Source organism: Arachis ipaensis, chromosome B1 (assembly GCF_059453495.1).
Source record: "Arachis ipaensis isolate K30076 ecotype BB chromosome B1, ASM5945349v1, whole genome shotgun sequence".
NCBI classification, from domain to species: Eukaryota; Viridiplantae; Streptophyta; class Magnoliopsida; order Fabales; family Fabaceae; genus Arachis; species Arachis ipaensis.
In genome coordinates this window covers 138,752,943-138,768,334 of record NC_142436.1, presented here as the reverse complement: position 1 = coordinate 138,768,334, position 15,392 = coordinate 138,752,943, and the positions used below count along the sequence as shown (strand labels likewise).

The 15,392-nt window shown below is 37.9% G+C and overlaps 1 non-coding gene across 1 annotated transcript; it reads left to right on the top strand.

The window, feature by feature from the left end:
- Positions 1 to 13,749: 13,749 nt before the first annotated feature.
- Positions 13,750 to 13,857, top strand: LOC148578578 (small nucleolar RNA R71). The gene has a single exon (XR_015903554.1). It is a non-coding gene; the product is annotated as a small nucleolar RNA R71 (small nucleolar RNA).
- Positions 13,858 to 15,392: the final 1,535 nt, after the last annotated feature.

Genomic DNA, 15,392 nt, shown 5'->3' with positions numbered 1-15,392 from the left:
ATACTCTATTTATTAAGGGTTTATCGCTAGCCAATGGATTGTTATATACACAAGGCGAGATTCTAACTCCTAATAGTTGTTTAAGCGGACGAGTGAGATGATCACTTAACAAACTCAAATTGATTAAGACAAATACTAATTATTTTTAATATTTTAATATTAAAAATTTTGAGAGTTTGGTTTTAATAATAACTTTATAAAATATTTATAATAATAATTACTATATATATTATTTAATTTTTTAATAAAATTTTTAATATAATTTTATGTATTATCCCGTACAAGGTACGGGAACATACACTAGTTATATATTAAATAGATGAAAAAAAGAAAGGGGGAAAGGAAAAAAAAACAAAGGAGCTTCCGTTTTTGTGTAAACCGGACAGGTTCCGGTTCGGTCCAATCGGTCAATTCTTGTCTGCTTCAACAATTTTTCACCGGTTTTTTATACGACGATTTTACATATCTAACCAAACTGTTATTATTATTGGTTTGTAGTTGAACCGGTTCGACTGGCCGGTCCGTTCAATTTTCATAACATTGTGTTGATCAAGAAAATGGTCCTTGAAAATGAATTTGTCATGATAATTCGATTTGAAGAAGAGGACATTATAAAAATAGTTCTATTTATTATTAAGAAACCATCATGTGGTCACCAAATATTTTGAGTTGAGTCAAAGTATTCGCATAACAATGTATAAGCAAAGAACAAAAATGTATGAGGAGATTTGAAATTATTGATTATTAATTTTTTTTTAAATTTAGCTATACTATCATATATATAATATACTAAATTAATAATGTAGGTTTAATTTCGTAGTATAAGGTTAATGTTTTAGAAAGAGAGAGGAAAAAAATCACATGGGATTAAAAAAGGTTTGTATAATTTTGAGTTAAAAATATTAAGCTTCAATTCAATATTTGTGCAAGCTCCTATTTGAATATACAAATCTACAAATTAATAACTAATATAAATTATAATGAACAGAATTAAAATCAGAAATAATCAGAATCAGAAATTAAAAGTATAAATTATAATTAGCAGAATTAAAATCAAGAATAATTAAAATCAGAAATCAGAAATATAAATTATTAGGGGTATTCATGGCCGGGTGCAATCGGGTTTGAAGTGACCCAAACCCGACCCGAAATATATACAGGTCCTATTTGTTAGACTCGAACCCGATCCTAGATCCAATGAAACCTACACACTTTCGGGCCACGATTATATCGGGTAAAAACCAGATGAAAACTGAGCCGTTAACATTACATTACCTTGATACCTTCTTGTAAGTTAATATGTGAAAATATCCAAATTTTCAAGACTCCAACCATTATTTGACATGGTAAAATTCACTTAGAAAAATATAACAAGAACCAACCATTCTCTAAAATTAAAACATAACCACAATCAATACTAATATTATCTAATAACACCAAATATTTAAATCAATACAAATAACACAATATTATGTATTAGTCTAAAGTCTTATGCATTTTAAACATGAAACATTAACTTATAGTCTTATAATGACTAATAACACAAAATATTAAGGTTTAAAATACTTAAATTCATCATATGAATAGTCTTAGTTTGTGTATGAGGACTGGGCCACCGGGCCGGGTTCAGATGACCGAGCTATGGCCCGACCCAACCCGTGGCCCGACCCGACCCGAAACAATGATTGTGTCTACTTTTGAGAACCCTTACCCGACCCTATACCCGGTGAAATCATACCAAATTAGCCCCTAAAATGTTCGGGGTGGGCCGGGTCTTCACGGCGGGCCGGGCCATGTACACCTCTATAAATTATAATTAACATAAATCACATAAATCAGAACAATGCTATAATAATTAACAAGTTTTATAAATTAAAATCACAGAGATAATATGATAGATGAACCCTAAAACCACAACCGAATGAATTTAAATGGTAGTTCACATAACTTACCGGGAGAAAGAGCAGCTGAGCTCACGGCGAAGATCGGCGATGAGGCATAAAGGCGACGATGCGGAGAGGCAAAGATGCGGAGACGCTCAGAGGCGAAGATGCGAAAGTTGGCGAAGAGGCTCTGAAGCGATGCTGCTGCCTCAAATGGGTCAGGAGGCGACGATGATGTTCTCCTCGGCTGGGTCAGGCAACGGCGGTGATGTTCTCCTCGGCTGGCCAGGCGCGACGACGATCTTCTGCTTCTTCTCCACGGGATGACCGATGAGACTCGGGCGCACGATGAGAGGGTGGGAGCTTGGCGTTGCCAGCGGTGAGGGGGTAGGAGATGGCGGACGACGGCGGTGACTGGTAGTGGTCAGGAGCAGGAGGAGAGAATAATTTTCATTTATGTGGAAAGACAATAATATATATATATATATATATATATATATATATATATATATATATATATATATATATATATATATATATATATATATATATATATATATATAGGCCAGTTATATATATATATATATATATATATATAGGCCAGTTCTCTGGTAGCTATGGATGTGGTGCCTAGTGGTTGACCAGCTAATAGAGAAGTGACACATGTCATTGTTGATTATAGTGAGAAACATCCTCTGAAGCAATAATGAAGGATTACTTCAATGCTAATATACGTAAATTTTAAATATTTACTGTGATGGCAAATGGGTAATTTTGTCACAAAAATGGGCTTTTTTTGTTTTTCGTATGGGCTTTCCACTGTATGGACCAACCATGGAAAAAAATTAAGTTAGAGAGGCATAGAAAAAAATCAGTTATAGACTCAGAGCTTCCGCAAATTATGATTAAAAAAAAAGCTTCACCAAAAAGCTTGTGGTGTTGGACTGGGTTCGTCCAGTATGGTTGTTTTGAAACCCTCTTTCATCGTAGAATCACAGCTGAGCTATCCTAAGTGGAACACTGGTGAACGGAAATTAAATCTCCGTACATCTTGACCGGCAAGTGCACCGGATCGTCCAAGTAATACCTCAGGTGAATGAGGGTCGAATTACACGGAGATTGTTGGATTGAGCAAGCAATGGCTATCTTGCAGATCTCAGCAGTCAGGCGATTAGAAAAGATGATTGTTGGTTGAAAGCATAAACAAATAATAAAAGAAATAATAAAGAAGTGGTGTGAAATCAAGGGTGGAAAATGGTTAAGGTTGCAGAGATGCTCATCTTTCCGGATTAATACTTCTTACCATCTACTTTAACCATGAATGACGATTCTTTCTTTGGCAAACTGTAAGTGATCGAACGCCACGCTAATGGTCACTCAATCTCCTCTAATCCACATCAAATGCCACGCTAATGGTCATCCAATCTGAACGAGGATGAAGCTCTGACAATTCAATCTCTGATGATCCTACTCAAAACGCCACAGATAAGGTCGAATCTTCCGGATAGGAGAATGATGCTCATGATTCTAGTTTATACCACAAAGGCCCTAATCGCCCCAGATCTCGGGTGAACTGAGGTCTCCAAGTCCCCAACGAAATTGTGGATTAGCCGTCTAGGAGATGTGTTCTCAAGCTTTAATTCTGATGATCCCGCTAAGGACTCATCAGACCCATGTAGAACAAGGGTCATACGCTAGTTCCACCCCATATTCATATAGATTAAGAACGAGTCACACCTTAGAAATTGAATCTGTAAACCCCGCTAAAATCGGTAAATAATTAGTTAATAAATTGAATTTTAATTAGGAAAGCTAAAAATGCAAAACTAATATCAAAATAGAATATAGCTCGTTGAAACAAAAATTTTGGTATCAATTTTAAAATTTTGGCCCAAAATCGGACCAGAAGGGCCGAACCGGTTGAATCGGGGCCCAAACCGGGCCCGTGGGTCCAATCGGACCCATAACATAAAAGAAGCACCAGCTTCTTCTCCTTCACTTCACACCAACGAAGCAAGCAGATTTTGGGAAGAAGGAGAATCCCCAAACCCTCACCAATCTTTGTTCCACCGTAACTTCCTCGTTTGACCTCCGATCGCCGCACCGTTTGCGGCCACGCGTCTAGCGCGTCGAGCTCTACCTTTCTATCAGATCAATTTCACTGGTAAGCCTCACTTTTGATTCAGAATCTATACTTCCCTTTCTTTGGTGAAATTGAAATCCTATAGTGAAATCTTGTCCAATTTTGTGTTTTAGGTTCAAGTTAGCTTCCGGGGCTTATGGGCTCGAGCTATTGAGCATATGGGTACGGTAAGGACACCTAAACCCTATCTCAATCTTGCATTTATAGTGGAAAAATTGAATTTGGAACATGTATATGAATTAGGTGTAGATTAAGTGGGTATATATGCATTGGAATTGAATTGGGAGTATTTAGAGGCTTATTGGTGATCAAGACTTGGTTTGTGGTTGTTTTAATTGAGCTTGGAGGGGCTGTGTTTTGCTTGTGGGGCTGCCTTGGGTGAAATAAAGTGATCGGCCAAGGTATGGTTTAAGTTTCGCACGTTTAATATTTACGGTGTTGTGAAAAATTAGGTTAGAGGAACCATAGGATAAGTTGAATTGGTTGATTGCATTTAATGATTAGTCTTGTAATGTTGTTGGAATAAATTGTTGGTGAATATGTATTGGAATTATGAGGTGTTGAAGTTGTAATTGTGTACTCTTGAAATTGAATTAGTAATGGAAGTTATGGTCATGATTTGTTAGTATTAAATATATGTGCTTGATATTATTCATGAGGGGTTGATAAATATATGATGAAGGGTGGTATAGGTGAAGAGTTGTTATAAATAAAAGAGTGGTTATTGATGTATGAGGTAAATGTTGATATTTATTGATGATCAAGGTTTGTTGAATTGGTTAAAGGTAATATTGGTAATGGTTGTTAATGAAATGGGCTGATATGGTATTAAAATGCAAGTTTTAATGGTAAGGAACATGAGTTGATGAAAATGAGGTTTGGTTGAGGATTGGTTAAAAACTAAATTTTGATGAACTTTGGAAGTCCATAATTTACTCCTCAAATTTTGGATTGAGTTGTGATTTGTTGCAAACGAAAGATGGTTTTGTAAGCTTTTAAACGATATCAATTTTGTGAAAAGCGGAATTTTGAGGAGAAAGTTATGGACAATGAAAAATTGATACATAAAACTGTGATGCAGGAGTTAAAAATTTGTTGCATCAAGCTTTCTAGGCATTCTGCCAAATTTTTGGAAAAATGCCCATCCACGTGTACGCGTGGCGTGGCATTTTGACGACGCATGCGCGAGAAGCATGCGTACGCGTGTGTGCATTTTCACGCGTACTCATGACTCACGCGTACGCGTGGCTACTGCCTGCTACAAAAACTGGTTTTGACTATTTTAAACTAATTTTCCACTTCTAAACCTCCATTTTCTCCCCTTTAAGGCTTAAAAGTATGGTTCCAGGTCAGTGGATAAAAGAAGCTAGGAAAACAAGATAACTTGAGGGTGAAGTAAGATGTAAATGGTGGCTTTTATGAAGAGAATGAGAATGTTTCCCTGGGTAAAAACTGTGGCTCACCACCACGTGTTCCAGGTTGAACCTCGATACTCTGTTGACCCTACGTCGTAAGGGTGACCGGACACGTATAAATTCCCGGGTATGGATAGCCTCCATTGAGCAATTACTTGATGTTGAATGTGAAATCTATTCATAGGCTCTTGGGGATGCGCGACGGGGGACAGTAAAGGTTTTCGGACTTGTCGGGTTGGCTGGATAACCGACAGATGAGCCTCATCAGCCATAGGACAGGCATGCATCATATGCATTTGTTTGTTTTGATTGATATGCATTTCCTGGGTTTGCCTAATTAATATATACCACCTGCTACCTGTTATACTTGCTACTTGCACTATCTGCTCATTACTTGTGCCTGAACTTGTTTGGTTGCTTATTTCTGTTACATTATGGACGATGGAGGGATGGAGGAAAAGGTGAAATGGTTTGGTGCTACGTCAGATTTGAAATTGAGTAAGTTAGGCAGATTTAAAATACCTACCCCTGTTTATGGCTTCTGTTTAGTAATTAAGTTGGATAACTGAATAACGAAGTTCTAGGATTGCCTATGGCATTCTCAGGACCTTATTTATTATACGCGTGGCACTTTTACCATGCTGAGAACCTCCGATTCTCATTCCATACTGTGTTGTTGTTTTTCAGATGCAGGTCGAGAGGTTCCTCGCTAGGCGTCTGGATCCTTCAAGCGAAGTAGTTCTTGGGAGTATTTTGGTTTCTGTTTGTATATATATATAGCTTACTCTCCAAGTAACTTGTGTATGCTGCTCCTCTTAGAGGTTGAGAGAGAGATAGGAGTTTATTTTGGTGTATTTTGGGGATACTTATGTATGTTTATATGTATATATATATCCTCTGGCCAGCCTTAGCTTTGCAGGCTGAGTCAGAGGCCAGTTATGCTGTTTCCTTGGCTTTCCTTTACTCGCTGGTTTACTTTTATCATTTCCTATTAGGTTTCTTAGCATGCAAGTAATCCTTTCTTTTGAGCGTTGCGCTTTTCATTTTGCGATTTTTGTTTACCTGTTTTGTTTTAAGGCTCCTAGTATATTATCTTTTTCTCTATATTATGTATTTAATTTACTGTTTAGAGGTCCGTAACACCACACTACCTCTGTTCTACGACTTAAGCGTAAAACTCTGTGTAGTAGGGTGTTACAAAATCAGACATAGATTAAAAGTAAAAAAATAATAATATTATTCCATAGAGATGAACAGAGCTCCTAACCCTAACTTGGGAGGTTTAGTTGCTCATAGTTTACAGAATAACACAATGGAATTCGAAAGTGGGGGAGAATATCCTAAACAAGGTTGATCTTCTCCTTAAATATCCTAATCTAATAATGAAAGGAATGCAAAAATATGATAAGGTTCACTAGAGGTGCGAAAATCCACTTCTTGAGCCCACTTGGTGAGTGTTTGGGATGAGCTTTAGGTGAATTCACGTGTTGGGACCCTCTTTGAGGCGTTGGTGCACGGATAGGGTGTCAGTTGGGCTTTCAACGTTTGTTTTAGGCCCTCAATTCCGAAGCAAAGTATGAAATATTACACATTGCTAGAAAGCCCAGGAAGTTATCTTTCCAATGCCGTTAAGAGCGCGTCATTTGGACCTCTGTAGCTCCAGAAATGCTTGTTCAAATGTGCGGAGGTCAGAATTTGACAACATCTGCAGTCCTTTCTCTGTCTCTGAATCAGACTTATCCAAAACTTACCAGAATCACCCAAAAATCACCTAACATCATAGAAAAACAACAAAAACTCAAAGTAGCATCCAAAAAATGATTTTTGCACTAAAACCTACCAAAACTTAATAAAACTTACAAACATGACCAAAAACAATAAGAAAATAGCACTAAAAAGTGTATAAATATCCGCTCATCAGAACACTGGTGCACGAAATTGTGATCTTCAACAATGGCGCCAACAACTTGGTGCTCTCAAACATGAATCACACTTTGTCACAACTTCGCACAACTAACCAGCAAGTACACTGGGTCGTCCAAGTAATAAACCTTACGTGAGTAAGGGTCGATCCCACGGAGATTGTCGGCTTGAAGCAAGCTATGGTCACCTTGTAAATCTCAGTCAGGCGGATTCAAATGATTTTAGATATTTGATAATTAAAATATAAAATAGGATATAGATACTTATGTAATTCATTAGTGAGAATTTCAGATAAGCGTATAGAGATGCTTTCGTTCCTCCTGAACCTCTGCTTTCCTGCTGTCTTCATCCAATCATTCCTACTCCTTTCCATGGCAAGCTTTATGTTGGGCATCACCGTTGTCAATGGCTACATCCCGTCCTCTCTGTGAAAATGGTCCAATGCGCTATCACTGCATGGCTAATCATCTGTTGGTTCTCGATCATACTAGAATAGGATTTACTATCCTTTTGCGTCTGTCACTACGCCCAGCACTCGCGAGTTTGAAGCTCGTCACAGCCATCCCTTCCCAGATCCTACTCGGAATACCAGAGATAAGGTTTAGACTTTCCGGATCTCAGGAATGGCCGTCCATGGGTTCTAACTTATACCACGAAGATTCTAATATCTCGGACTCGGTCCTCGGTATTAGATATCTAAGAGATACTCATTCTAGCTTGTTTGCATGTAGAACGGAAGTGTTTGTCAGGCACGCGTTCATAAGTGAGAATGATGATGAGCGTCACATAATCATCACATTCATCATGTTCTTGGGTGCGAATGGATATCTTAGAGAAGGAATAAGCTTGAATTGAATAGAAAAACAATAGTACTTTGCATTAATTCATGAAGAACAGCAGAGCTCCACACCTTAATCTATGGTGTGTAGAAACTCTACCGTTGAAAATACATAAGAACAAGGTCCAGGCATGGCCGAATGGCCAGCCCCCTAAACATGATCAAAGGATCAAAAGATAATCCCTAGATGATCCAAAGATGTAAATACAATAGTAAAAAGTTCTATTTATACTAAACTAGTTACTAGGGTTTACAGAAATGAGTAAATGATGCAAAAATCCACTTTTGGGCCCACTTGGTGTGTGCTTGGGCTGAGCATTGAGCGTTACACGTGTAGAGGCCTTTCTGGCGTTTAACTCTACTTTGCAACCTGTTTCTGGCGTTTAACTCCATAATAGGGCAGAAAGCTGGCGTTGAACGCCAGTTTGCGTCGTCTAAACTCGGGAAAAGTATAGACTATTATATATTGCTGGAAAGCCCTAGATGTCTACTTTTCAAAGCAATTGAGAGCGCGCCATTTGGAGTTTTGTAGCTCCAGAAAATCCACTTTGAGTGCAGGGAGGTCAGAATCCAACAACATCTGCAGTCCTTCTTCAACCTCTGAATCTGATTTTTGCTCAAGTCCCTCAATTTCAGCCAGAAAATACCTAAAATCACAGAAAAACACACAAACTCATAGTAAAGTCTAGAAATGTGATTTTTATTTAAAAACTAATAAAAATATACTAAAAACTAACTAAATTATACTAAAAACTATGTAAAAACAATGCCAAAAAGCGTATAAATTATCCACTCATCACAAAACCAAACTTAAATTGTTGCTTGTCCCCAAGCAACTGAAAATCAAATAGGATAAAAATAAGAGAATATACTATAAATTCTAAAATATCAATGAAACTTAGCTCCAATCAGATGAGCGGGACTTGTAGCTTTTTGCCTCTTGAATAGTTTTGGCATCTCACTTTATCCATTGAAGCTCAGAATGATTGGCATCTATAGGAACTTAGAATTCAGATAGTGTTATTGATTCTCCTAGTTCAGTATGTTGATTCTTGAACACAGCTACTTTATGAGTCTTGGCCGTGACCCTAAGCACTTTGTTTTCCAGTATTACCACCGGATACATAAATGCCACAGACAGATAACTGGGTGAACCTTTTTAGATTGTGACTCAGCTTTGCTAAAGTCCCCAATTAGAGGTGTCCAGGGTTCTTAAGCACACTCTGTTTTTGCTTTGGACCTTGACTTTAACCGCTCAGTCTCAAGTTTTCACTTGACACCTTCACGCCACAAGCACATGGTTAGGGACAGCTTGGTTTAGCCGCTTAGGCCAGGATTTTATTCCTTTAGGCCCTCCTATCCACTGATGCTCAAAGCCTTGGATCCTTTTTATTACCCTTGCCTTTTGGTTTTAAGGGCTATTGGCTTTTTGCTCTTGCCTTTTGGTTTAAAGAGCTCTTGGCTTTTTCTGCTTGCTTTTTCTTTTTCTTTTATTTTCGCCATTTTTTTTTTCTGCAAGCTTTTGTATTCACCGCTTTTTCTTGCTTCAAGAATCATTTTTATGATTTTTCAGATTATCAAATAACATTTCTCCTTTTTCATCATTCTTTCAAGAGCCAACATATTTAACATTCATAAACAACAACTTCAAAAGACATATGCACTGTTCAAGCATTCATTCAGAAAACAAAAAGTATTGTCACCACATCAAAATAATTTAACTAGTTTCAAGGATGAATTCGAAACCATGTACTTCTTGTTCTTTTGTAATTAAAACATTTTTCATTTAAGAGAGGTGATGGATTCATAGGACATTCATAACTTTAAGGCATAGACACTTAAACACTAATGATCATGTAACAAGACACAACATAAACATAAAGCATAGTAAACGAAAAATAGAAAATAAGAACAAGGAGATTAAGGAATGAGTCCACCTTAGTGAGGGTGGTGTCTTCCTCTTCTTGAAGAACCAATGGTGCTCTTGAGCTCCTCTATGTCTCTTCCTTGTCTTTGTTGCTCCTCCCTCATAGCTCTTTGATCTTCTCTAATTTCATGGAGGATAATGGAGTGCTCTTGGTGCTCCACCCTTAGTTGTCCCATGTTGGAACTTAATTCTCCTAGGGAAGTATTGATTTGCTCCCAATAATTTTGTGGAGGGAAGTGCATCCCTTGAGGCATCTCAGGGATTTCATGGTGAGGAATTTCCTCATGCTCCTGTTGAGGTCCATGATCTCTTGTTTGCTCCATCCTTTTCTTAGTGATGGGCTTATCCTCTTCAATAAGGATGTCTCCCTCTATGTCAATCCCAGCCAAATTGTATAGGTGGCAAATAAGGTGAGGAAAGGCTAACCTTGCCAAAGTGGAAGACTTGTCAGCCACCTTGTAGAGTTCTTGAGGTATAATCTCATGAACTTCCACTTCCTCCCCAATCATGATACTATGGATCATGATGGCCCGGTTTATAGTAACTTCAGACCGGTTGCTAGTAGGAATGATTGAACGTTGAATAAACTCCAACCATCCTCTAGCTACAGGCTTAAGGTCCAGTCTTCTCAATTGAACCGGCTTGCCTCTTGAGTCAATTTTCCATTGAGCTCCTTCCACACATATGTCCATGAGGACTTGGTCCAACCTTTGATCAAAGTTGACTCTTCTAGTGTAGGGGCGTGCGTTTTCTTCCATCATTGGCAAGTTGAACGCCAGCCTTATATTTTCCGGACTGAAATCTAAGTATTTCCCCCGAACCATGGTAAGCCAATGCTTTGGATTCGGGTTCACACTTTGATCATGGTTCCTAGTGATCCATGCGTTTGCATAGAACTCTTGAACCATTAGGATCCCGACTTGTTGAATGGGGTTGGTGAGAACTTCCCAACCTTTTCTTTGAATCTCATGTCGGATCTCTGGATACTCATTCTTTCTGAGCTTGAAAGGAACCTCAGGGATCACTTTCTTCTTGGCCACAACTTCATAGAAGTGGTCTTGATGGACCTTTGAGATGAATCTCTCCATCTCCCATGACTCAGAGGTGGAAGCAATTGCCTTCCCTTTCCTCTTTCTAGAGGTTTCTCTGGCCTTAGGTGCCATTAATGGTTATGGAAAAACAAAAAGCAATGCTTTTACCACACCAAACTTAAAATGTTTGCTCGTCCCCGAGCAAAAGAAGAAAGAAAGAAGGAGAAGAAGAAGAGAAATGGAGGAGAGGGAGAGAGGGGTGTATTCGGCCAAGGGGAAGAAGAGAGGGTTGTGTTGTGTGAAAATGAAGAAGGAATGAGGGGTTTATATAGAAGTGGGGGAAGGGTTAGGGTTCGGCCATTAGGGTTAGGTTTGGGAGGGTAAATAGTTTGAATTTGAAGGTAGGTGGGGTTTTTGGGAAAGAGTGGATGGATGTGAGTGGTGAAGAGGTGATGGGGAAGAGTGAATGAGGTGATTGATGAAGGGTATTTGGGGAAGAGAGTTATGAAAAGGTGTGAAGAGGAGAGAAGAAGTGGTGGGGATCCTGTGGGGTCCACAGATCCAGTGGGGTCAAGGACTTAACATCCGTGCTCCAATTAGGCGTGTAAAACGCCCTTAGTGTGCAATCCTGGCGTTTAACGCCAGACTGCTGCTTGTTTCTGGTGTTAAACGCCCAAATGTAGCCTGTTTCTGGCGTTTAACGCTAGGTATATGCTTGTTTCTGGCGTTAAATGCCAGCTTGGTGCTTGTTTCTGGCATTAAACGCCAGATAGATGCTTGTTTCTGGCGTTTAAACGCCAGAATGCTCCTCCTCCAGGGTGTGCTGTTTTTCATTTTGTTTTTGATTTTTTTTGTAGTTTTTGTGACTCCACATGATCATCAACCTAATAAAACACGAAATAACAAAAAGAAAATAAAATAGATATGATTAAATAACATTGGGTTGCCTCCCAGCAAGTGCTTCTTTAATGTCAATAGCTTGACAGTGAGCTCTCATGGAGCCTTACAGATAATCAGAGCATTGTTGGGACCTCCCAACACCAAACTTAAAGTTTGAATGTGGGGGTTCAACACCAAACTTAGAGTTTGGTTGTGGCCTCCCAACACAAGGTTGTCCTCATTCAGTTGAAGGATCAATTTTCCTCTGTCCACATCAATCACAGCTCTTGCTGTGGCTAGGAAGGGTCTTCCAAGGATGATGGATTCATCCTCAAACTTCCCAGTGTCTAGGATTATGAAATCAGCAGGGATGTAAAGACCTTCAACCTTTACTAACACGTCCTCTACTAGTCCATAAGCCTGTTTTCTGGAGTTGTCTTCCATCTCTAATGAGATTCTGGCAGCTTGCACCTCAAAGATCCCAAGTTTCTCCATTATAGAGAGTGGCATTAAGTTTATTCCTGACCCCAAGTCACACAGAGTTTTCTCAAAGGTCATGGTGTCTATGTTACAGGGAATTAGGAATTTACCAGGATCCTGTTTCTTTTGAGGTAATTTTTGCCTATCCAATGCATTTAGTTCATTAGTGAGCAAGGGAGGTTTATCTTCCCAAGTCTCATTACCAAATAATTTGGCATTCAACTTCATGATTGCACCAAGGTACTTAGCAACTTGCTTTTCAGTAATGTCTTCATCCTCTTCAGAGGAAGAATACTCATCAGAGCTCATAAAGGGCAGAAGTAAGTTGAATGGAATCTCTATGGTCTCTGTATGAGCCTCAGATTCCTTCAGGTCCTCATTGAAGAACTCCTTATTGATCACTGAACGTCCCAGGAGGTCTTCCTCACTAGGATTCACGTCCTCTTCCTCCCTTGTAGGTTCGGCCGTGATGGTCAATTCAATGGCCTTGCACTCTCTCTTTGGATTTTCTTTCGTATTGCTTGGGAGAGTACTAGGAGGAGTTTCAGTGACTCTTTTACTCAGCTGGCCTACTTGTGCCTCCAAATTTCTAATGGAAGACCTTGTTTCATTCATGAAACTTAGAATGACCTTAGATAAATCAGAGACTATATTTGCTAAGCTAGATGGATTTTGCTCAGAATTCTCTATTTGTTGCTGAGTGGATGATGGAAAAGGCTTGCTATTGCTAAACCTGTTTCTTCCACCATTATTAAAGCCTTGTTGAGGCTTTTGTTGATCCTTCCATGAGAAATTTGGATGATTTCTCCCTGAGGGATTATAAGTATTTCCATAGGGTTCCCCCATGTAATTCACCTCTGCTATTGCAGGGTTCTCAGGATCATAAGCTTCTTCTTCAGAAGATGCCTCTTTAGTACTGTTGGATGATTCCTTCAATCCATTCAGACTCTGAGAAATCATATTGACTTGCTGAGTCAATATTTTATTCTGAGCTAATATGGCATTCAGAGTATCAATTTCAAGAACTCCCTTCCTCTGAGGCATCCCATTACTCACAGGATTCCTTTCAGAAGTGTACATGAACTGGTTATTTGCAACCATGTCAATGAGTTCCTGAGCTTCTGCAGGCGTTTTCTTTAGGTGAACGAATCTACCTGCAGAATGGTCCAATGACATCTTTGATAATTCAGACAAACCATCATAGAATATATCCAGGATGGTCCATTCTAAAAGCATGTCAGAAGGACACTTTTTGGTCAGTTCCTTGTATCTCTCCCAAGCTTCATAGAGGGATTCACCTTCTTTCTGTTTGAAGGTTTGAACATCCACTCTAAGCTTGCTAAGCTTTTGAGGAGGAAAGAACTTGGCTAAGAAAGCCGTGACCAGCTTATCCCAAGAGTTCAGGCTATCTTTAGGTTGAGAGTCCAACCATACTCTAGCTCTGTCTCTTACAGCAAACGGGAAAAGCATAAGCCTGTAGACCTCAAGATCAACCCCATTGGTCTTAACAGTATCACAGATTTGCAAGAATTCAGTTAAGAACTGAAAAGAATCTTCTGATGGAAGTCCATGAAACTTGCAATTTTGTTGCATCAGAGAAACTAATTGAGGCTTTAGCTCAAAATTGTTTGCTCCAATGGCAGGGATTGAGATGCTTCTTCCATGTAAGTTGGAATTTGGTGCAGTAAAGTCACCAAGCATCTTCCGTGCACCTCTACCATTGTTATTGGTTTCGGCCATCTCTACTTCTTTTTCGAAAATTTCTGTCATATTTTCTCCAGAGAGTTGTGCTTTAGCTTCCCTTAGCTTCCTCTTCAGAGTCCTTTCAGGTTCAGGATCAGCTTCAACAAGAATGTTCTTATCCTTGTTCCTGCTCATATGAAAAAGAAGAAAACAAAAAAAAATATGGAATCCTCTATGTCACAGTATAGAGATTCCTTTATGTGAGTAGAAGAAGATAAGAATAAAAGAAGGAGAATCCAAACACAGGGGTGAGGAGTGGGTTCGAATTCTTAGATGAAGAGGAGTGTTAGTAAACAAATAAATAATTAGAAGGAGATGAGGAAGAAAAATTTTCGAAAATAATTGAAAAGAAAAGAAAAATATTTTTGTTTTTAATTTAAAATTAGAGTTAAAAATCGAAAATTAAAAAAAAAAAGAAAATTGAAATTAAATTAAAATTTAATTCAATTAGTTAATTAAAAAGGAATTTTGAAAAAGAGGAAGGTGATTTCGAAAATTAGAGAGAATTAGTTAGGTAGTTTTGAAAAAGATATGAATCAAACAAAAAGAAAAGATTAATTGAAAAAGATTTGAAAATCAATTTTTGAAAAGATAAGAAGTTAGGAAAGAAGTTAGAAAGATTTTGAAATTGATTTGGAAAAAGATGTGATTGAAACTTATTTTGAAAAAGTTTTGAAAAGGAAATTTTAAAAAGATTTGATTTTGAAAATTAAAGTTGATTACTTGACTAACAAGAAACTAAAAAAATATGATTCTAGAGTTTAAAGATTGAACCTTTCTTACTAGGCAAGTAACAAACTTAAAATTTTTGAATCAATCACATTAATTGTTAGCATTAATTTTGAAAATATGAAATGAAAATAAGAAAAAGATTTTTGAAAATCATTTTGAAAATTTCAAAAATCATAAAAGAAAAATGAAAAAGATTTGATTTTTGAAAAAGATAGAGTTTTTAAAATGAAAATTTGATTTGACTCATAAGAAACAACTAGATTTTAAAATTTTTTGAAAAAGTCAACTCAAATTTTTGAATTTTATGAGTGAAAAAGGGAAATATATTTTTTTTATTTTTAAATTTTTAATGATGAAAGAGAAAAACATCAAAAGACTCAATGCATGAAAATCTTGGA